The sequence below is a fragment of the Lathyrus oleraceus genome, chromosome 2, assembly GCF_024323335.1.
Source record: "Lathyrus oleraceus cultivar Zhongwan6 chromosome 2, CAAS_Psat_ZW6_1.0, whole genome shotgun sequence".
Classification (NCBI taxonomy): Eukaryota; Viridiplantae; Streptophyta; class Magnoliopsida; order Fabales; family Fabaceae; genus Lathyrus; species Lathyrus oleraceus.
Window position 1 is genome coordinate 13,621,230 of NC_066580.1, and position 23,363 is coordinate 13,644,592.

The window sequence follows — 23,363 nt, forward strand, 5'->3', positions numbered from 1 at the left end:
AGTCTTACCATTCGCAGACTACCACTCTATCAAATAAATTTGAGCCTTTTATCCAATTATTGGCACTCTTATCTGTTTCCATTCAACAAATGTTTTGCATGTTTTGATTAAGAAAATATCATTGTTTTAAACAATCAAATTTTTTATAATTTGTTTTTAAACAAAGTGAACATTCACAATGACGAAAGGATACTTAGGAGATCCTCAGTGCTCTCCCAAGGGTGGTACGATCCCCAACAGGGTAAGATTTTTGTTCATATTCCTGGCATGACTGTATCTCCTCCCTCCGGAACCCCTTGTGGTTTATCCTACCAAGTGGATTGCTTGTTGAGAGTCACCTCTCTTCCCTTCAGCAGAGTAACAATCTTTCTTCCTCAGCAACTTGGATCTCTTTGGGCAAGAGCGATATTTGGTGGTTGATCCCGATAAATCCTTTATCTCCTTGGATAGATTCCCCAGTAGAGTTGTTGGTGTGGTGGACCTTGTCTGTGATAACTCTCGTCCCCAGCTGGAATGATTGATGATTCATCCCTTGCAGAGTTCTTTGCTTCCTGGTATCTCTGATCCCCAGCAGATTGGATACTCTCCGGTGAACTTGGCTTTCTCTCTTGAGATGTAGTACCGGGTGGTTAATTCCTGGACCTGGTTGTGTTAGATATGTCTGTCTGTCAGCATACATCATACATAAACCATGCATATTCATGCATAATTATAACATTCAGGTATTCATGTTGCATTCTTTGCCATATATCATTGTTTGTTATCTCCTGCTATTTGGTGATATACTTCCCCAAGCAGACGTGTGTGTCTGATCTCTCCATATAGAGTCAGCTCCATAAGCAGAAAACGTCTATCCTTTCTTCCATATTCCCCACGGGTTATATCCTCGTGGATGTTGATTGTTTTTGTTCCTTCCCAACACATATACTGGGATGGTTTTCCCCATTAAGTTATATCCTCACCGGGACAAGTCTTGATTTGGTGTGCCTATTTAGTTTGATCCTAGATCGTTCTCTTGAGACTCTTTTCCTGTTTCCCCATGGTAAATAAATAATCGCTCAATAATTAGTAATTATTATCCCGGCGGAGTCTGTGGTTCTCTACCCTCATACCGGTAGTTGTAAGTCATATTTCTGTGGTCTACTACCCAGTAAACGGTAGTTGTAAACCCCATTTTGTCCCCGTGTAGAGTTAAACCTTGATTGTTGTTCATCCTAACCGATGACGGGTACTCTCTTTTGTGGTTCTCTACCCTCATACCGGTAGATATAATTCCCTCCTTGTTGGTTATCTTTATACAAAATTCGATATTGACATTCCTTAATATACCACCTAGTAACCGGTGATATATCTCTTGGATAATTGCTCTAATTACGCAATTTATCCCCAGCGGGTCATCTCTCGTCTATCTTGTTGTTGTTAGTAACAATTGTTCCTCCCCTGATTGGTCATCATTATATACCTAGTTTCGGTATCCCGGTGCCTTTTCTTTTCGGTCGATTTATCCTTTATTAACCCAGTAACCGGTTGTGGATAATCGTCCATGCGAGTATATTATCTACGTTCTGACGATAATAGATATTATATCTCATGCACTCTTTGGTCGAAGCCTTTTGTTCTTCCCCAGTTGAGTAAGATTCGTACCCCCTTTATGGAGTCGAATGTCCATCCCATAATCGAGTTTTCTTTTTGCCCTCTTTTTGGATGATGAGTGTTTTGGGAATATTCCTCAATTCACGCCTTGATTGGTCATCATTATATACCTAGTTTCGGTATCCCGATGCCTTTTCTTTTCGGTCGATTTATCTTTTATTAACCCAGTAACCCGTTGTGGATAATCGTCCATGCGAGTATATTATCTACGTTCTGACGGTAATAGATAGTATATCTCATGCACTCTTTGGTCGAAGCCTTTTGTTCTTCCCCAGTTGAGTAAGATTCGTACCCCCTTTTCGGAGTCGAATGTCCATCCCATAATCGAGTTTGCTTTTTGCCCTCTTTTTGGATGATGAGTGTTTTGGGAATATTCCCCAATTCACGCCTTGATTGGTCATCATTATATACCTAGTTTCGGTATCCCGATGCCTTTTCTTTTCGGTCGATTTATCCTTTATTAACCCAGTAATCGGTTGTGGATAATCATCCATGCGAGTATATTATCTATGTTCTGACGGTAATAGATAGTATATCTCATGCACTCTTTGGTCGAAGCTTTTATTCTTCCCCAGTCGAGTAAGATTCGTACCCCTTTTACGGAGTCGAATATCCATCCTATCATCGAGTTTGCTTTTAGCCCTCTTTTGGATGATGAGTGTTTTGGGAATATTCCCCAATTCACGCCTTAGTTGGTCACCTATTATATGCCCAGTAACCAGTATCCCTAGTGTTCCCTCCTTTCTGCTCCCTATTATGACTTTTTGTCCTCTGTGGAGTCAGATTTTCCTGAGTTGAGATATACCTTTTTAGGTCTTCCTCAGATGATTTGGTTGATTGATATCTCTCACCCTTATACCGGTCTTAGATATTCATTCTTCCCGAGCATGTTGTATCTCACCCTCCTACCAGCGATCAGATCACATGTCTCCTTGAGCTTATTACCCAGTAACCGGTAATACCTCGTCCCGCTGCTTCCCCAGGAGTGTCCTTTTAGGCATCCCCAGCGAAGTCCCTTAGTGGATTGTTTTCATCCGGATTTTTATCCGAAGTATCCGTTGTGGATAGTTTTTGCTGTATTGGCATATTCCCTAATACATGCACCTTTGAGTCAGCTCGGGTCTTTCCATTGGATATTTTCCCTTTGGAATTCTGTCCCCCAAGCGTTGAGTCGTGACCTGCTTACGCATTTTATTCCCTCTCCTATCCCCATAAGAGTCCCCAGAGTCTCTGTCCCATTGAGTGTATTTCTCATATGGATTGTCAGTTTCTCCGGATGTCTTTTCTTCTTTGTGGACACATATCCCCACAGAGTTCAAACTATTTGCATACATACATCTGCATCATGAGGTCTCTTAGGGACCAAAATTTGTCTCTTTGTTATTATTTAAGCCCATTCTACCTCGTCGAGACGAAGATTTTAACCTTCACTTCTCCGGCTAGAATGACCTTAAATAGGGGCATCTGTAAGACCCCAATTTTGACCCTAAGATCCCTCATGGCATCATAACATTGTATTTGCATTACCTCAAGGATCTTTAGCATCTTGGTTCCCTTTGCCTTTGGGTGGGACTCCTTGTGATTGGTTTGAGATCACCAAGCATGCTTGAATTATACATCATTGTTTCTCTTACTTTTGTTTACTAAAAAAAAAAAGAAGAAGAAGAAGAAAAACGAAAAAATAAATAATAATAATAAAAATAATAATAATAAAAAAAAATAAAAAATTTGGACTTGGGCCTCTCTCATTTGAGCCCACAGGTCCACAAAAACCAGGTTATAAATTCAGAGTTTCAGTGAAACAAAAGGACATGCCATTCCTATTACCCTGGCAGGAAAAAGAAAGTGAGAGAAGAGCTAACAGAGTTCAGAGCAACCTCCAGAGGCTGAAGGGAACTCATCGGCAAAGAACCAATTCCCTCTCATATAAACCCTCAGATTGCTCTGCAAACCTCACGGGTGCAACTCAATTTCAATCGATCCTCCCCAATCAGGTATGCCCTATTTCCACTACTTTATACTTTCAACCTGAAATTTTTTGATACCCTTTTAATGTATGTGTTTGACAAGAGGTTTAGGCCTCCTGCCCTTGGTTGCTTTTTGTGAGCTTTTTTGTGAATTTTAATGGCATGATTCATGTGGTTACATTTTGATTTGGGGGCAACCCTTGATTACCCTATTTTTTTTCTCTAACCTATTTGTTGAGTTGTTTTTTTGTGAGGGCTCACATGACTCTTGCAGAGATGGCCTGGTGTTCCACTTTATTTGTGGGATACCCCCTGGAGGTTTATTCCGGTTACCTGTGCTTAATGGCTTGAGATATTTGTTTGTGACTGTTTATTCCAAAGGATGGGAGCTACTTGGATCATCAATATGATCTCAAGAGGGGAACTCCTAATGTGGTTTTATTTTCTTTTCCCTTATCTCTTGTATGTTTAGGAATTTAACCCTTATTTTTTTCCCAATTCTAACCCAAGCCAAAACTTTTTGTGCAAACAATAACTTTTGTTTTCAACATTAGAAACCTAAGCCTTATGCTTTTGATTTTCAAAACTTATTTTTCATAACACTTATTCTGAATTGAACCTTTTAATCCACTTTAACCATATTTTTGTAAATACTTTTAATTGGTAAATATAACCCATTCAAATACTTTTTGTGGTTTCAATGGCCACCTTCTTAATCAAACCCTTTTTTTATAACCATTAGCTATTAGGTTTGAATTATCCTTGAGGTAGATATAATACTCACCTTTATCCTTAGTGATGGACAATGAGTCTTCCATGCTTATTATAGGGTTAACCCCTCACTAGCATGTTGAAGCTATCCTCACATGGTGGATTTGTGGTTTTAGGTTGAGTTTTCTCCCTTTGATAACAAAAGACCTTAAGGTTTTTGGACCAATCAATTCACCAACTTTTTTTTGAATTTTTTTACCCCGAACTACGAGGTTTTTATCCTAATCTTTTTTTTAAGATGGTACGTAGGCAATGGGTTCATCCATTCAAACACAAAATGTCAATAAATTTGTATATTCTTTTCTCATCCCTTCAATCATGTTTGCACAAATAAATTTTCACAAAAAAAAAACAACAACCTTACAACAAATATGAAAAGGGCTCCCTAGGAGTACCTAGGATGCTTTGGGTGGCTAACACCTTCCCATTGCATAACCAACCCCCTTACCCAGATCTCTGACATTTTTACTAGTTTTTGATTCGATAAAACTTTTAGGTTTTTGTTCGCTTTCTAACCATTCCTTTGGATAAATAGAAGTGTGGTGGCGACTCGACTTGTATGATTTATCTTGGATTTAGTCAATATCTCTAATGGTAACGAATACACCGCTACAGTATGACATCAATCTTTGTTGAGATGCTCGAAAAGCATATGGAAGTATTTATGGATGACTTTTCAGTATTCGGTTCTTCATTTGATAAATGTATAACTAACTTGTCACTTGTGTTAGAAAGATGCCAGCAAACAAATTTGATCCTGAATTGGGAAAAGTTCCATTTCATGGTACATGAAGGGATAGTATTGGGACACAAGATTTCCAACTGAGGCATCGAAGTGGACATAACAAAGGTGGAGGTAATAACTAATCTACCACCACCGGTGAATGAAAAAGGCATTTAAAGCTTCTTGGGACATACGGGGTTCTAGCGCAAGTTCATAAGAGATTTCTCCAAGATCGCAAAACCACTAACTAGCCTATTGGTGAAAGACACACCGTTTCTTTTTGACAAAGAGTGCAGGGAAGACTTCGAGACCCTGAAGAAGGAACTTGTGTCAGCCCCTATAGTTATTGCCCCTGATTGGTCTCTCCCTTTTGAGATCATATGAAATGCTAGTGATAATGCAGTAGGGGCAGTATTAGGGCAACGAAAGGCGAAGCTTCTGCATGTGATCTACTATGCAAGTCACGTATTGAACCCCGCTCAAATGAATTATGCAACCACCGAGAAAGAGCTCCTTGATGTTGTGTATGCTTTTGATAAGTTCAAATCCTATTTGTTGGGATCAAAGGTAATTGTGTATACTGACCATGCAACTTTAAAATATCTTTTTTCCAAACAGGAATCAAAACCAAGGTTGTTGCGATGGATCCTACTACTACAAGAGTTCGACCTAGAAATCAAAGACAAAAAGGGGAGTGAAAACACTGTTGCTAATCACTTGTCTCAGATGACTCCGATTCAAGAAACAGAAGAAACACACCCCATCAGAGATGAGTTCACCGATGAACGTATCCTATACATTACAAATATCCCTTGGCTCGCAAATTACGCGAACTTTGTGGTAGGTGGACTAATACCTGATGATTTTGACTCTAACAAAAGGAAAAAGTTTTTGCATGATTGCAGGTTTTATGTGTGGGACGATCCGTTCTTGTACAAAAAGGGAATAAATGGCCTGGTGAGGAGATGTGTTCCGGAGGAAGAGCAAAGGGACATCCTCAAAGCTTGTCACAACTCAGAATATGGAAGACACTTTAGCGGAGATAGAACCACAATAAAAGTCCTTCAGTCTAGACTGTATTGGCCTATATTGTTCAGAGATGCACAAGAGATAGTGAAAGAATGCGACAGATGTTAGAGAGCAGGTAATATATCAAAGAGAAATCAGATGCCTCAGAATGCCATGTTGGAGGTAGAACTGTTCGATGTATGGGGAATAGACTTTATGGGACCCTTCACACCGTCCTTTGGAAAGCAATACATTCTGGTCGCAGTTGACTATGTGTCAAAATGGGTGGAAGTAGTAGCATTACCCAAGAATGATGCTAAAGTGGTGATCAATTTACTAAAGAATTGTATCTTCGCTCTGTTTGGGGTACCAAGAGCACTCATTAGTGACGAAGGTACCCACTTTCTGAACAAGCTGATGGAGAACCTGTTAAGGAAATACAATGTAAAGCATAAAATCGCCACACCATACCATCCCCAGACAAGTGGACATGTTGAAGTGTCAAATCGGTAGATAAAGCAGATTTTGTAAAAGACAGTTAGCGCGTCACGAAAGGATTGGTCAATCAAGCTAGAGGATGCACTATGGGCATACCGAACAGCGTTCAAAACCCCCATAGGTATGTCCCCGTACCAACTAGTCTCCGATAAAGCTTGTCATTTGCCGCTCGAACTCGAGCACATGGCATTTTGGGCTACCAAATTTCTCAATTATGATTTGTCCAAAGCGGGGAAATCTCGGATTCTTCAATTACAAGAGATGGAGGAATTCAAAAATCGAGCATATGAGAATGCCAAAATATACAAAGAACAAACCAAATCATGGCATGATCGACGCATTCAGAAGAAAGAACTTCAGGAAGGACAACTGGTATTATTATTTAATTCTAGGTTGAAGTTATTCCCTGGCAAACTAAAGTCGAGATGGTTAGGACCCTTTATGATACAGAAAGTATTCCCGTATGGAGCCATTGAACTGAGAAACCCGGCAAACAGGGACACGTTCAAGGTAAATGGGCAGAGAGTCAAACCGTACCTACAAGACCAGGAGGATGGTATGATAGACAAAGTTCGTCTTACCTGAAAAGAGGAAGGACTGTCGAGCCATGCGACGTTAAATGAAGCGCTTCGTGGGAGGCAACCCACATAATTTTTATTTTAATCAGTGTATGTATATTTGTAGGTTTACACAAGAGCTCTACAAAGGAGGGGAAAATCACTTCAATAAATGTATAAGTCATGACGAATGAAAGAACTCTACCGGAAGCTGAACGGAAGGAAAGATCCGAAAAACGGCCAAAATTTCAGTCTGACACGGGTGCCCGTGTCAACTGATACGGCCCGTGTCAGGATCTTGGACAACCATGGAGAAAGAGTGAAAAAAAATGGCCTAACACGGCCACCCGTGTTAGTTGAAACGGGTCGTGTTAGCTGACACGGGCCGTGTCAAGAGCACTAAAGGTTGAGCTTTGTTGGGGCGTGGCAGTGGCCTGACACGGCCACTCGTGTCAGTTGACACGGGCCGTGTCAACTGACACGGGCCGTGTCAGGAGCACTGAAGGAAAATTCTTTTTTGAGGTGTGGCAGTGGCCTGACACGGGCGATCGTGTCAACTGACACGGCCCGTGTCAGGCAGACGGATTTTGATTTTTTTTTGAAAATTTAAATTTTTGTGGGACCCACCCTTTTAATTATCTCTTAACCACACTCCACCCACCTTTTCACCTTATCATTAGTCAGATTTTCACCACAAATTCCACCCTCTCTCTCTCTCTCTCTCACACACACACACACGCAAACTTTATCCTTATCACTCTCTCTCTAACCCCTTACCAAACCTCCATTAAACCTCCTCCCTCAAAGCTTCCATAACCACCACTTTCACTACCCTATCGCCATAACACCCTTCACAACTATTACTTCATTCGTCATCCTCGTTCTAACAACGGTTTCAGAATTTTCTAACTCCCTATATCAGAAATTTCATTTTTTTTGCAGATCCAAAATGTCCCCGAGGAGAATTTTAACCGGAAAGCAACAACTAGCTGAGATGTCAAAGTCACGGAAGCGACCCATTCGGAACCCAAATTCGCATAATATTCTATTCGACAATCCATAACAGGAAAAGCGGTATCAAGTCCACTGGAAACGAATGCTCACACCTACCAGGTATATGTGCGAGCACACTTTGGACGCTTTAGGGCTAAAAATTGAAGTGGATAAGATGTTCCACGTATTAGGGATGTTGGAGTTTATGAGCCTTGAAGCGCTGACATATGAGCGCATCACGCTCGAATTCCTCAGCACGCTGGAATTCCAACTCGAAAAGAGACGGATCGACACCACCAGATACTATTTTGGGACTTTACGTTTCTATATGTTCAATAACTATCATGAATTATCTGTGGAAGAATTGGTAGGGATGCTCCGACTCCCATTGTACGGACCTAGAGCGGTTCCAGTTGGGTTTTCGCCAAAGGACTTCTGGATTGTTATCACGGGGAGGATGGATTACACCTCTAAGGGTGATAAAGCCTCTGACATCCAGAACCCGTGTTTCCGTTATGCCTAGAAGGGTTTGGCCTACACCCTGTTCAGACGGGGTGATAGCACAGGTGTAGCCACTCAGCGGGAGTTATTTTTTATGTACTCGATGGCACAAAACAAAGCCATTAATGTAGCTGCCTTTACAGCTGATTATCTTGGCAGGGTTGACCGAGCAAACTCTATCGGCATCTCCGTCGGCGGCATGATCACCCAAATTGCTGAACATTTCGGATATCAGGCGGTTTTACTTGAAGACACTCTGGTGGTAGGTAAAACTAAAATTGGCATGTCAGCTCTGATACAACAAGGTATGATTTCCGTTGCTCCCACTTATTATTCTTTCTTATCCATAAACAGTTTATTATGGCTCTTTCAGATCCAGACAGAGTTAGTATTACTGACTATGCAAATTGGCTATATGTAAGTGCTGACCCCGACACTGAGGAAGGCCACGACACTGAGCACTTTGCTGTAGGTGAGTAGTTTGCAGGTGACCATGTGGATGGCATAGAAGCAGAAGAGGAGGAACCTCAGGAACAATTTGTACCCCCACCTCCGGAGCCTACCTAGCAGGACGCAGGATCCTCTTCCTGGTCCATCGACCAATGAACCTAGGTACAAACTGAGTTGGGCGACTTAAGGACTGAGCAAACACGACAAGGTATCGAGCAAGCCCGGGAGGGGGCAATGTTAGATGATATGGGCCTCATGATGCGGAAATTGATGCTGCATTTTCCATACACACCTCCTTATTAGGGTACTGTGAGTTTCCTCCTTCGCTCTTGTTCGTAAACATTGAGGCCAATGTTTGGTTCAAGTGTGGGGGAAAGTTTATGTTATTTTCAATATTTTGTTACTTTTCTAATAATTTTGGTATTTTACTTTATTATGTTTTATATTTGGTTTTTCTGTTTTAGGGTACATTATGTTGCAAGTGTTTCAGGTATGTGGTGTTATTGTGAAATTAGTAATGATCACAACTGAGAATGGATGAAATGATCACTCCACTTGCCTTTGCTTGTTGTGAAGGATATTCCCAGGAAGTCGACACTGCTGAAGAAGAAAGATCGGACGCAACATATACAGCTTAACCAACATAAGTGCCATGTGCATTCCGAAGTAAGGAAGAGGCTGCACCATACTAGAGGTATTGTGGAGACTATCAAAGCTTTACCTAAAAGGGTGAGTCATAGAAAGCCAAACACATTGATCATCATGAGTGATATTTAGGTATATCACTCTAAATTTGCGTAGATTCTCTGGGACTGTCATTACATAACTGCATGTGTGTTGATTATAGAGATTTGAACAAAGCTAGTCCGAAAGATGATTTTCCTCTGCCGCACATTGACATGTTGGTAGACAATACAACTAAATTCAAAGTCTTTTCATTTATGGACGGATTTTCCGGTTATAATCAAATCAAGATTGCACCTGAAGATATCGAGAAGACCACATTCATTATACCATGGGGAATATTCTGTTATAGAGTGATACCTTTCGGTTTAAAGAATGCTGGTGCAACATACCAGAGAGCTATGACCACTCTTTTTCATGATATGATGCATAAAGAGATTTAAGTTTATGTTGATGATATGATTGCCAAATCAAGTGATGAAGAAGAACATGTTGAGCATTTGTTGAAGTTATTCTAGCGTTTGAGGAAGTATAAACTCCGTTTGAATTCCAATAAGTGTACTTTTGGTGTTCATTCTGGTAAGTTGTTGGGCTTTATTGTCAACGAGAAGGGTATTGAAGTTGATCCTGCCAAGGTCAAAGCAATACAAGAGATGCCTGCGCCCAAAATTAAGAAGCAAGTCAGCGATTTTCTCGGTTGCTTGAACTATATCTCAAGGTTCATATCGCACATGACTGCCACATGTGCGCCTATATTCAAGCTTCTTCAGAAATACCAGTCTTGTGATTGGATCAAAGATTTCCAGAAAGCTTTTAATAGTATCAAAGAGTATTTGCTTGAGTCTCCGATTTTGTCTCCGCCTGTTGAAGGAAGACCCTTGATCATGTATTTGATTGTGCTTGACGAGATTATGGGTTGTGTGCTTGGTCAGCAAAATGAATATGGAAAGAAAGAATATGCAATTTACTACCTCAGTAAGAAGTTCACCGACTGTGAGACTCAACATTCTATGCTTGAAAAGACATGTTGTACATTGGCTTGGGCTGCTAAGCGTCTGCGCCAGTATATGTTGAATCATACTACTTGACTGATATCCAAAATGGATCCAATCAAGTATATTTTTGAGAAGCCTGCTTTAACTGGGAGAATTTCCTAGTGGAAGATGTTGTTATCCGAGTATGATATTGAATATCGATCTTAAAAAGCTATTAAAGGTAATGTCTTGGCTGACCATTTGGCTCACCAACCGATTGAAGATTACTAGTCAGTGCAGTATGATTTTCCTGACGATGAGATTTTGTACTTGAAGATGAAAGATTATGATGAACCATTGCTTGAAGAAGGGACAGAATATGGTTCCCGTTGGGGCATGGTATTTGATGGAGCTGTTAATTCATATGGTAATGACATTGGGGTAGTGATTATTACTCCTCAAGGCACTCATTTTCCGTTTACAGCTAGGTTGACCTTCAAGTGTACAAACAACATGGCTGAGTATGAAGCTTGCATTATGGGACTTGAAGAGGCCATTGATATCAGAATCAAATATCTAGACGTCTATGGAGATTCAACTTTGGTTATGAATCAGATCAAAGGTGAATGGAAGACGAAGCAACCCGGTTTGATACCATATAAAGATTATGCGAGGAGGATTTCAACTTTCTTTGTAAAGGTTGAGTTTCATCATATCCCTCGAGATGAAAATCGGATGGCAGATGCTCTTGCAACGTTGGCCTTAATGATTGTGGTGAAATTTTGGAATGAAGTTCCCAATTTGACTGTGGTGCATCTTGATAGGCCAGCTCATGTGTTTGTTGTTGAAGAAGTTAAAGATGAGAAACCATGGTATTTTGATATCAATTGTTTCCTTCAAAGTCAGATTTACCCGCCTGGGGCATCTTTGAAAGATAAGAAGACTTTGAAGAGATTAACTGGAAACTTCTACTTGAATTGTGATGTGCTTTACAAGAGAAACTTCAATATGGTTTTGCTCAGATGCATGGATAGACACGAAGCAGACCTGTTGATGACCGAAGTCCATGAAGGTTCCTTTGGTACTCATTCCAATGGACATGCTATGGCAAAGAAGATGTTGAGATCATGTTACTATTGGTTGACAATGGAATCTGACTGTTGCAAATTTGTGAAGAAATGTCACAAGTGTCAAATTTACGCAGATAAGATTCATGTTCCTATGACACTGTTGAATGTCATTTCCTCTCCATGGACCTTCTCCATATGGGGAATTGATATGATTGGCATGATTAAGCCCAAGGATTTAAACGGACATCGTTTCATTCTGGTGGCTATTGATTACTTCACAAAGTGGGTTGAAGCGGCATCATATGCAAATGTGACCAAGCAAGTTGTTGTGAGGTTTATCAAGAATCAGATTATATGCCATTATGGTGTGCTGAGTAAGATCATTACTGATAATGGATCTAACTTGAAGAATAATATGGTGGAAGCTCTTTGTAAAGACTTCAAGATTGCACATCATAATTCTTATCCCTACAAACCCAAGATGAATGGGGTTGTTGAAGCTACGAACACGAACATTAAGAAGATCATTCAGAAGATGGTTGTAAATTATAAAGATTGGCATGAGATGCTCCCATTTCCTTTGCATGGGTACCGTACATCTATCCGTACTTCAACAAGGGGCAACCCCTTTCTCTCTCGTTTATGGCATGGAAGCTGTACTCCCCGTGGAGGTTGAGATCCCATCATTACGTGTTTTGATGGAAGCCAAGTTGACTGAAACTAAATAGTGCCAGACCAGATATGATTAGTTGAATTTGATTTAAGAGAAGAGATTGACTGCCATGTGTCATAGTCAGTTATATCAGCAAATAATGAAGAAAAATTTTGATAAAAAGGTCAGGCCTCGAGTGTTTAGAGAAGGTGACCTCGTGCTCAAGAAAATTTTATCTTTCAAACCTGATGCTAGGGGAAAATGGACTCCTAATTATGAAGGCCCATATGTTGTTAAGAGAGTCTTTTCAGGCGGTACTTTGATTCTTACAACTATGGATGATGAAGAGTTCACTCGTCCTGTGAATTCCGATGCAGTCAAGAAATACTTCGCCTAAAAAAAGAGAAAAAGGAAAAGAACAGCTCGCTAAGTTGAAAACCTGAAAGGGCGGCTTAGGCAAAAATTAGCGTCTCGGTGGATTGAAAACCCGAAAGGGCGATCCAGGCAAACGTTTGAGACATAAAATAGAAAACTATCTCGGTAGATTGAGTACCCCGCCCTGGGGAAATCTAGGCAAAAATTAGGGATTATGGCAAGTAACTGCATTCGGTTGATCCTAGTCATGGAGACAGTTTTGAGCAGATCATTTGGTTCTGATACATTATTCTCAACCGAAGCCATGAGCATAATGGATATTAAAGTTGATAGGGGGAATAGTCATTATATTCAATGTATCCCTTTTCCATGTAAATTACCATTTTCAACTTTTGTAAATATCTATGGAGTCTTGTCATTTACAGACTACCATTCTATTAAATAAAGTTGAGCTTTTCATCCAATTGTTTTGACTCTTATTTATTTATGCTAAATAAAATTGAATTTTTATGATGATAAATTTGAAATAAATTAATGAATAAAAATTATTTTTCTTAAAAAAATAATAAAAGCAATCACTTTAAGAATAATTGATTTCAGCAAGGAATATCAACAGCAATCTAAGGAGAGGTAAGTCTTGAAGTGCGAGGCCTTGTTGGTCTTCCCCAAGCATTTTGGTTTGGTAAATTTTCTCCAACAGTTCTTCATTCATCCCCAACTTGGGTGATAAATTTCTCATAGAGTAATTTATCATCCCCAGTAGAGTTGAGCTGATGATCAACCCCTATCTCACAGCTGTGGTACTCCTTTTGATATCCTCCAGTTTGTGACTTCGGAGATCTGGAACCTTTATTTGGTTTCAAGTAGCACATTTGTGTTGTATAACTTCGGCAGCTTATCGGATCCAGTTATCTTTTCCTTGGAATTGGTTTATTTCACAATTTCCTAAAGGAATTTGATTGAGTTTTGAGGAATGCAATGATCTTGGTCATAACATCCTCCGCATTTTCGCTTAGATCCCCATGCAGAGTCTTATCTCTTGTATTCCCCGGTGGAGTTCATCTTCAGATATCGAAGATCTCTTGTTCCCGACAATATTCAGTTTCGAGCAACATTTGGTCCCCTACGAGGTTGTCTCCTCATTTGATATGGTGTTGACCTAAAATTACCCACAGAGTTGACAGTTAGATCCTTAGTAAATCTTCTCTCTCTTCCCCCCAACCAAGGTTGGGTTATTCAGATCTAGATGATTTATGTTCATCCCCGACATTTTTCTCCAGTTGGTGTTTCCATCTTGTTGAGATTAGCCGGGTGTTGCAGCGATGACTCAAATCTGTGATATTTGTATCCTTTGTGATTGTTTTGTCAACATAATTATAATCATATACATACATATTCATGCATAAAACACAACATCATACATTTCATTATGCATTTTATTGTATTTGTTTCCTTATTTCTGATCCCCTACTAAGGTGATATTATTTCCCCATACAGGTTTGGTGCGTCTGTCCTCCTTCAATTATAGAGTGTAGCCCCCCTTAGGCAGAAATAGTTTAACCTTTCTCATTCCCCACTTAATTATTTCCTCGTGGATGATTATTATTTCAGTTTCCTCCTCAATTAACTATCTGGATGGAACCACTCCCCTTGAGTTATATCCTCATCAGGTTGAGTCATTGACCGCTTCTTTCTAGTTACTACCTAGATAGATATTCTTGGTCCCTTTGAGAGTATGTTACCTAGTAATTGGTAATATTTTTCTCGATTTTTGAGTACTTTACTATTACCCAATACCCGGTGAAATAATCTACTTTGTTTTCCCCAATGAATTCGTTTTCACGTTTCCCCAGGTAGTCTATCCTTGATATGTTCATCCTGATCGGTGACGAATATTCTTCCTTTATAGTTTTCTACCTAGTAAAAAGGTAGTTGTAATCCCTACTTTTATTCCTCAGAGAGTTAATCCTTGATATGTTCATCCTAACCGATGATAAATTTTCTTCTCTTTGTAGTCTTCTGCCCAATAACTGGTAGTTGTAGATCCTGCTTTCCCCTGCTGAGTCTATCCTTGTTATGTTCATCCTAATCGGTGACGGATATTCTCTCTTTGGTATTCAATCCAGTAACTGATAGATATAATTCTTATTTTTTATCCTTGATATGTTCATCCTAACCGATGACAAATATTCTTCCTTTGAGTTTATCCTTGATATGTTCACTTTAACCAGTGACGAATATTCTCTCTTTAGTCTGCTGCCCAGTAACTGGTAGTTGTAAATCCTATTTGACATTTTCCCCAACAGGTTATTCTTACCCAGTAGTAGGTAATGAATATACCTCTTTCTTCTCAGTGAGTCATCCTTGATATGTTTACCCTAACCGGTAACGGATGTCACTCTGTCAGAGTATATTATCTTCCTACCCAGTAACCTGTAATAGATAATCTCTGGTACTCCTGTGTTGAAGTCCATTCTTCCCCAGTTAAGTTTGAGTGCGTATTTCCCCAATGAAGTCACCAATCCCCTGTTTGGTTCGAGTATTTCAGCCTTGTTCTGATCTGCCCGTTTCCCCTACAGATTTTCCCTTATCCCTAACCGAGTCCTTCCATTTATTTATTTTTATGGAATTCCTCTCATGTCTCCAACAGTTTTCAAGTCGTAGTCTGGCCTACGCATAACCTTAATCCCCTAGAGTCTCTGTTTCCCTAGTGAGTTTTCCTTATGGAATGCATTATGCTCCTGTGGACTTTCAGTCTCTCCAAATTATTTTCCTTTGTGGCAATATATTTCCCCACGAAGATTACTTTTAACATTCATATCATATGCATCATGAGGTATCTTAGGGACTAATTTTTTTTTCTATATGTTGTTATTTAAGTCCATTCTACTGAGTTGATACAAAGATTTTAACCTTCACATCCTCAGTTAGAATGTCCTTTAATAGGGGCAGCTGTAAGACCCCAATTTTGACCCTAAGATCCCTCATGCTATCTCATCATATGCATTGGCCTTGCGATCACACCTTGGCATCCTCCTTACCCCTCATTCATTAGGTTTGAATTGGGAGAGGTCACCAAGCACATTCGATTATATCATACTTTATTTTCTTTTTCTTACTAACCAAAATACCAAAAATATGTCTATGTATAGCTTTGTTTCTTTTGTAGGTAGTGTGTGCATCCACCAATGTCTCATCAAGCTCACAACTAGGGTTTGAGACCCTAAATACCAAGAGATCAATCAAGAGATGGTTCACATTGATTCTAGACATCATATATGGATCCCTGTGGCTTTCACATATCATTTTGATCAAGAATTCATCAATAGTTTGAAGCTTGTTTGCCTTGGAAGCCCTAATTCATATGGGTATCTTGTGTGACTTCCTTAACAAGTTTCTTAATCATTTGATCAAATATTTCAAGGTATGCTTCACCATAGATCAACTTATACATATATTATCCTCCATGAGTCCAAAATATCAAGATAATGTCAAGTTTGCAAGATGGTTCATGGTGGTTGACCAGAGAAAGTCAACTGGTCAAAACTAGGGTTCCCTAGACCCTATCTCCTACAATTTTTATCATATGAAAATGATTCCAAGACCAATGTTACTCCTTATGACATTACAAACAACTTTCATGTTTAAGTAAAGAGCTAGTTTTTCTTGGAAAGTCATTTTTATGGTGAACGATTATAGGTCATTTTGTCTAAACCCTAGTTAGGAGGTCAACTTGGAAAAACCATAACTTGCTCAATTTTTATGAGATGAAAGCCATTAAAGTTCCATGATCAAATTAAATATTTCCTATACAACTTTTATTTTTGGAATAAGTTCAAATTCAATTTGCAAATTCATGTGCCAAAAGGAAACATTATAGGTCATTTTGGACCATTACCATTGAACAAGTGATTTTCCTCAACTTCTAAATACATAACTCCTTCATGACAAATCCAAATGAGGTCAAATTTGTGACCATATTTAATAGGTTTGGAAGATATACAACTTTTATGAAGGATATTATTCCATTTGAAGCCCATAGAAAAAGTTATTCAAGGTGGAAGAAGTGAACATTTGACTTGGCACTTAGAAAATTTTCAAATATGTTTGATTTTCCAAACTTCCACCTCAAAATTCATCATGGAAAATATGTTTTGAAACAAAAAATTTAACATCCTTTTTAAAACGCTTTTAGCGGTTCCAATCAGTTTTTAAAACAAATGATTTTGAAAATAAATCATCTTGAAATTTGGTAATACATAAAAACAATGATTTAATTTTTTTTTAATAGTACTATAATTTAATTGAGCTGGAGACTAAGTTCTAGAATAATATATAACAACTTGCTCCTTTTCCGTTTCCAAAAGTATCTGCTTTAGTATACCACCAAACCCTAAGTCTAAGACATTTGTTTCAATAACAAGGTTGGCCATTGTCGCATTACGCGAAAAACCGGCGGGAAAACAGAACAACAGAGCCGCCACCGTGCGTTATTTATCCCAAAAGAGGGAAAGGAAACGCTCAGAGTAAACCTGGAAAAGACGTGGTCTCGCGACCAAAGAGAATGGGATCGGGAGTCGGTTATGCGAAGGGAAGGTATTAGCACCCCTGCGCATCCGTCGTACTCGACGGGATCCACGCGCTATAGGAAGGGAAAATGGTTGCTAAAAACACTGCTCAAATAAACATCTATACAGGCTGAAAGAGACACAAGGAAACAAACGAGACTGACTCGGCAGGACATCGTATCCTGGGCCTACTTAGTCTATCAGGCATAGACATCAGAGTCAAAGTAGTTCGACAGGGGGAAAACATGCTCGCTAGGATGTCGCATCCTATGCATACGTATCTCCTTTGGACGAAGGAGAATCAGAGCATTCGTAGCTCGGCTAACACGCACACAAACAAACGCAGGCAAACGTGGAGCCTGAATGCCAATCACTGGGCTTACATCAGCATCCGAACCAAAAACACACACAAGGAGGCAAACGAGGAGCCTGAATGCCAATCACTGGACTTACATCAGCATCCGAACCAAAAACACGCACACTGGAACCCGAATGCCACTCGATGGACTTACATCAGCTTCCAAGCACACAACAACACAAAACAAAGACACAGGCAGAAGAAAGGTCTCGATTGCAACTAGGGTAAGAGAAGGGGAAGGTCTCAATCGCAGCGAGGGCGAGAGAAAAGAATTAGTGTTAGTTGTTAGTCAAACTCGGCAAGACATCGCGTCTCGTGCCTACGTATCTCATCTGGACATGAGAATCAGAGTTGCCGTAGTTCGGCTAAACTATTCCTGTTGGTTTGTGTTTTTTAGATGGATAACGTCACTACGCAATCTACCTGATGCTCGACCTTTGGAGACTTACTCACCTGTAGTAGAAGGAGTTGACATATCCTTAAGAGGGGATAATGTTTGTTTGTGTTTTAGGAAAGCTCAAGCAAGAAAGGAAGTCCTATACGAAGGACCGTGCTACCTTAATTGTCATGCAAACGAGACTACGCGGAGTCTAACAAACCTAGGGGATACAATCACACCACACAAACATATACAACACGAAATAAACACACCAACAAGGGGGCTCAAACATCGGGGCTAGGCTTTAGTCGAGGGGTCATATCAACCTCAACAAACAAGCCTCTGTATCGGGGTCAGGTTAGCTCTTAACCTTGCCATTGAGGGGCTAAGGTGAAGCCAGATGAAAGGTGATGAGGGGTGTGCCTCATTGCTTCTATCTCAAGTCAGAGAGAGCATCAGACAAGGGAGCGTGGGTCCAGAATGGGGGGACCCTTCTACGCTCAGGACATAGACTCGACTGTACAATGTACAAGATCTTGGGCTTGGATCTCAATGCTACAACCATGTAATGGGAGCAAGGAGAAGACTCACAGAATAGTGGGGGATAGATTGCTTATCCCTACCTTCCACCAATTGCCTCAAATGAGGACTTTTCCTGCTTGGGACAAATATAAACATACACAAGCATTGCCTCTTAAGGAGGACTTCAGACAGTTTGCCCGGCCAAATAACAGCCGGGTCTCCAGACTACATGAAGAAGAAGGTTCTATACCTCAATGCCAATTGCTTATAAGCAAAGCAATGCAAGTTCTTAAGAGAACTGAGCAACTAAGTGTACCTGTACAAAAGTCAAACAGAATCAGCATCCCATCCATAATCAGACAACAATATAATGATCAATCAGTAAGGTACAATCAAACAATAATGGGCACAGCACAAAGCTCAATGTGAACCAACATCCTACAAAACAGCCACATTAGTTTACAAGTCAAGTAAGATAATCCCAAATGTGAAACAATATCCTTAAGCCTTAACTTCTTAACCTGAAAAGCCAAAGACAAGTTCAAATGTAAGTGACAAGACCACTAGGACTAGCCTAGGGTCCAAAAGAAGGAAAAATCCTAAAACAGCAACCAATTCATGATCAAAGTCAAGCTATTTCAATTACAAAGGGATCCCAATTGGTCCCATATCCAAACTATGTACACATTTTATTCTATGCAACATGTAAGGCAAAGTGAGCAATGTTAAACCACATATGAGCAATCAGCAAGATCACATCACAAAAAATATCAAAACAGCATAGAAAATTCCACAAAAATTATATCCTAAACAGAGGACATTCAACAAGCTACATGTCCATTTTCAAGCAATTTGGACTAATGGAACAATGGGAATTAATTCAACATGTCTAAGCATGCAAAAACACAATCACATGAAGCTACAAAATGTACATTAACTTCAATTCAATGGTAAACAGTGACATTACATGGGAAATTAGTAGGACCAAAGCCAAATGAAAGCTACACATGTCAGGAACTATTCTACCAAATTTCATGGTCATATCATTCATCATGCTCATTCTATGCACAAAATAAGGCAAACTAGTTCAAAGGAAGCACTAAGCCTACAAACAGAATTATTGCATTCAAATCCACATCAACACAATCCCAAAAATTCTCAAATAATTTACACCTAAACAGGGGATATTCAAGGTCTACCATGTCAAATTTGAGCTCAATTGGGCAAATGGAACCATGTCAATGAAAATCAACAAAAACAGACACAATTATAGGCTCCAAATCACAACATCAATACATGCTTCCACTTCAAAAATTCATAATTCAATGAAAACAACAAAGAAATGGATGAGACCAAAACAGGGAGGTCCTAACAGGTGTTTACTACAAGCATGCCAAATTTCATGATCATACAGTACCATATGAGCATTTCACAATGAATCTACCAACCTATGTCACACAAGCTTGCAAATTCAATCATCAGAAATGAAAAATCATGATCAATTAGAAAACACAATGAACAATTCCACAAAAATTCACAAAGGATCCTAACATGTTAATGAGCATCCATGCCAAATTTCAATCAATTCTAACAAGGATAGGTCATGCTAAAAAATCCAACAAATTGGCATCAAGAGGTGTGACACAAATTGTCACACCTAAGTTCAAAAATTCATAACTCCATAGCCAGGTATCAAAAACTCAAGAAATTTATATGGAAATAAGCATCATCCAGTCAACAACCATCACAAAAATTTCCAGACATTTATTTTACAATATGAGAATTTCATGATCAAATTAGTCTAAGGTATCAAAATATACACATGTGGAAGAAACCCTAGGTCAAACGAAAAATATTCCATGCACAACTTTGACCAATAGGTCAAAAATCATCTACACTCAATGACAAAGTCAACAAAATAATTTTCACAATTTTCTGATTTTTCTACATTTTTCTATGAATTTTCTAAGGTGCTAAAGTATTTTTTAAGAATTAAAATGAATTAATTTAAATTAATTAAAATGCCAATGGCATTCTTGTAATTAGTGCATGGCGGGGGCGGTAAACGCCTGGTTTGAAATTTCAAACAGAAATTTGGATCAAACGCATCTATCTTCATCATCTTCAATATGAAATTTCCAGAAAATTAACAAGAGCTCAAGAACACGCAATTCACGAATCAGCACCAAAACAAGCAATCTTATAGTCGTTGGAACCGTTACAACATGTAGATCACAAATATGCATTCCAATCAACCTAACAACTCCTAAATTTCAAGAATCGAGTGATCTAGGGTTCTAGATCTAAACTTCGAGTCGCGATTTCTCACGCTACAGTTGATCATTTTCAATTCTGAAAGTATCCTCGTGACCTACATGATATGCTCTACCACACGCACACAATAATTCAATGAAGCATGCGATTCGAATTTTGCACCAACCTGCTATGGCAGCAGTGATTTGGGGAGTATTTGCGCGCGATTTGTTGAAACAGTAGTAGAATGATGAATGGTGAAGTGGATACAACTCGTGGCTTGGCTCAAATCTACCTCTATCACGAGCAATCTTCAAACACCATAGATGGAGCTCCTTTGGACAGTGGAGAATGGCGCGGCTATGGATGCTACCAGGTGCAAACAGATGGAGTAATTGCCAATATGAGATCGATGCAAAAAGAAAATTACCAATTGATCCAGGTTCGAAGGAGTTTCGAAGATTTTTGTGTTTGTGAGTTCTTGAAGATTCTAGAGAGGATTGGATGATTTTGATCTGATTTTTTGGTGAAATGAATATTCTGTTATGTTTATGGAGTAATTAGGCTTTTATATGTCAGCTTAATCCACAATTAACCAAGGTAATTAACCAAATGGCATTGTAAGCAAAATGCATTTTCACTCAAAAATGGCCAAAACACCCTTCCTCTAAATCAGTCCATATGCCAGCTCAATTTTGGTTCACACAAGTCCAAAATGCCATATCTGATGTGTAGAAACAATTCCCACTTCCATAGGCCATGTAATTTGCAATTTCATCATGTGGTAGAAAAATGCCTAATTATGCACTTTCATTCTTCAAGCCAAAACTCAAATTATGAGGCCTAGCCATGAAATGATGGTTCAAACACATTCTAAATGCCATTCCTGAAGTGTTACAAAAAGTCCCATCTCAAAATTCCAAATATTTTGACATTTGGACAATTTTGCCCCTGAGCCAATTTAACAGTCCAGTTGAAAAGTGACTTTTTGCCTTGGCCATTTTTGGAAAAATCCAATGATGCACCCTTGAAGTACATGTCAAATGGAGTTTGTGCATATAAAGAACTTGCAATTTGGACAATCCATGTGGTAGTTATGGCCTCCTGATTACGGGTCCTTTTTTGAAATTCATCTGACCATATCTTGCAAACCACACATGGGATTTTGGAGTTCTAGGACTTTTTGGAAAGGTGAGAACAAGATCTTCAACTTTCATGTTGGACAAAATTCCATTTGAAGCTTGTATGATGAAGTTGTTTTGAGGAGAAAAAGTTTCCATTTCGGGCAGCTGAGATTACAGGTCATCTGCTATTTTTGGAAATTTTCTGTCTGGCCTCCAAATCTTCAACCTTGGTCTTTGGCATGTCAAATGAGACTTATATGGACATGAATGAGGCCTTTCAAACCATTTCCCACCTTCCAATCCATAAAATCGGGCACAGTTGACCACAGTTGACCACAGTTGACTTTCTAGGGTTTCTGGTTGACTGAACAATGACTGTTGACTTCTGAGCATCCAACCTTTGGCCAAACCACTTCAAAATTATCCTTGGACCATATGAGCTTGAAAAATCAACCCTAGGGCTTTGTCTCAATGAAAATAGCACTTGCTTGCTTGACTGACTGATTCTCCTGGTCAGTTAGACCTGATTCATCAACTGAGCTTGCACTTGGGCAAATGGACAATGCAATGTTATGCAGTGGACATTGTTAATGCTATGACCTAATGTGAAATGAATGTACAAAATGGTAGGGTGCAAATTTGAGGTGCTACAGCTGCCCCTATTCAATCAACTGGGAACCCGAATGGATGAGAGCAACGGCTGTCAGACTTTCAGGGTAAACAGGGATTGAATACCAAGAACCGTAGAATTTGCACACTGCTGGGATTTGTCTTTCTTGTTTTTGTTGTTTTTTTTTTCAGAGGTACAAGCACATCCAATCATCGACACACGATGAATGGGAACAAAAATCATCTCAACTAGATGCCAACGGACAACTAGGAAAAACTCAACGTTTACCAAGACCAACGGAGAGGTAAATCAACTCTACTGGGGATAACCAGGAAAGGATACAACCATACGTCAGCGGACGCAATGGGAAAAACTCAACGTTTACCGAAACCAACGGAGAGGTAACCAATCATCATCGGATGAATGGAAAGAGATATACAACCATACGTCAGCGGACGGAATGGGAAAAAACTCAACGTTTACCAAGACCAACGGAGAGGTAGCCAGACATTAATGAATGAATGGAAGGAGAGATACAACCATACGTCAGCGGACGTAATGGGGCAAAACTCAACGTTTACCAAGACCAACGGAGAGGTAGCCAGACATTAATGAATGAATGGAAGGAGAGATACAACCATACGTCAGCGGACGTAATGGGGAAAAACTCAA